This window comes from Oxyura jamaicensis, unplaced genomic scaffold (assembly GCF_011077185.1).
Source record: "Oxyura jamaicensis isolate SHBP4307 breed ruddy duck unplaced genomic scaffold, BPBGC_Ojam_1.0 oxyUn_random_OJ68966, whole genome shotgun sequence".
Taxonomy (NCBI): Eukaryota; Metazoa; Chordata; class Aves; order Anseriformes; family Anatidae; genus Oxyura; species Oxyura jamaicensis.
In genome coordinates, this window is record NW_023309145.1 from 1,165 (window position 1) to 2,462 (window position 1,298).

General features: G+C 51.8%; 1 long non-coding RNA gene across 1 annotated transcript; it reads right to left on the reverse strand.

The window, feature by feature from the left end:
- Positions 1-281: 281 nt before the first annotated feature.
- On the reverse strand, positions 282-643 carry LOC118159238. The gene is made up of 2 exons (XR_004747054.1): positions 577-643; positions 282-492 (listed from the first exon to the last, which is right to left on the reverse strand). It is a non-coding gene; the product is annotated as an uncharacterized LOC118159238 (long non-coding RNA).
- Positions 644-1,298: the final 655 nt, after the last annotated feature.

Here is a 1,298-nt window from a genome sequence, read left to right on the forward strand (position 1 = left end):
GTCTCCACAAGCAGACCCGGCCACACAGAGCAGCCCCCCCCCCCCCCAGCCCAAGGAGCAAAGACAGCACAGGGCTACTCCCCTTGTCCCACAATAGGCAGCCACCCCACCACCCCGCAGGGCTGCCCCCACCCTCCGATGGGCCATCCACATCCAGCAGCCAACTGACACGGGAACAGCCTGCCCCCAGCCTCTACCCCCTCCACACCCACCCTGCTACAGAACCTGCACCCACACACATCATGACAGCCACTTCCCAGCACCGCAACCACCGAAACAGGTGCAGGTCAGAAAGCAAACTTTATTAAACTGCTCTGCAGGACTCACAGGAGGGGGGCTGCGGTGGGGTTCCCTGCCCAGTAGTTCTCCCCTTCCCCTGGCGGGCAAGGCATCAAGTGGTGTCCGTCTGTCCATCCCGAGGTAGGGAACGGATGCTGGAAGCAGGCTTCTCACAATCGCTTTTGGTAGTTGTCGAGTAATTGCCTGAAGTAACTAGGCAAATTAAACTAATATTCACCTTTTAAAGAAAACGTACAGCAATGAAGAAGCTTTTAGGGTGGAGGGTAGCTGCGCTACCTAAGCGTTCCCTAGGACTCCAGCCTTAGATGCTATCACACAAGGGGAAGCTGGTGTGCTGACTCTAAAGAAGAGGACGGAGCAGAGAGCGCAGTGGAAACACCGTGGCTAGGCTCTGCAACCACACAGGGACCCTATGAAGAGGCTCGGCCAATATAAATCAGTTGGACTTCAGGTAAAAACGCTTTGGGAACCAAAATACAGCCCTAAATGTCCTCTAGGACTTTCTGTGTACCCACAGCAGTTCCTGTGTAAAAAGGTAGTTTGTCTTGATCTTTACGCATGGCAAAAGCATAGGCTGAGTTAATGACAACAAAAGCCTGCTTATTAGAAGCTGCTTCTCAATGTTTCATGCAACTCCATACATTTTAGCTAATGTAGACTAGAAGTTCAAGTATTCACAATACTTCATCATATATCATTTATGTGAATTTCATTTATATACCTATCTTCTGCAACGACTTAAAACCCATCCCCACACTCACCAAGGCACAACCCCAGCCCAAATACAGACACAGCATTTCAGCCCCAACGTGCCTTTGGGACCTGCTGGAAAGCAGGCTTCATCCTCAGCGAGACGTGCTCAGCTCACACGGGACGGGGCTTCAGGTACCTCTTCACCTACGGAGGAAGACCGCCATCAGGAACTGCCACACCAGGCAACCTTTTTTCCTCTACAACACCTTTCTCAGGAACAACGCAGCATTCAAGTGACCTGCTTC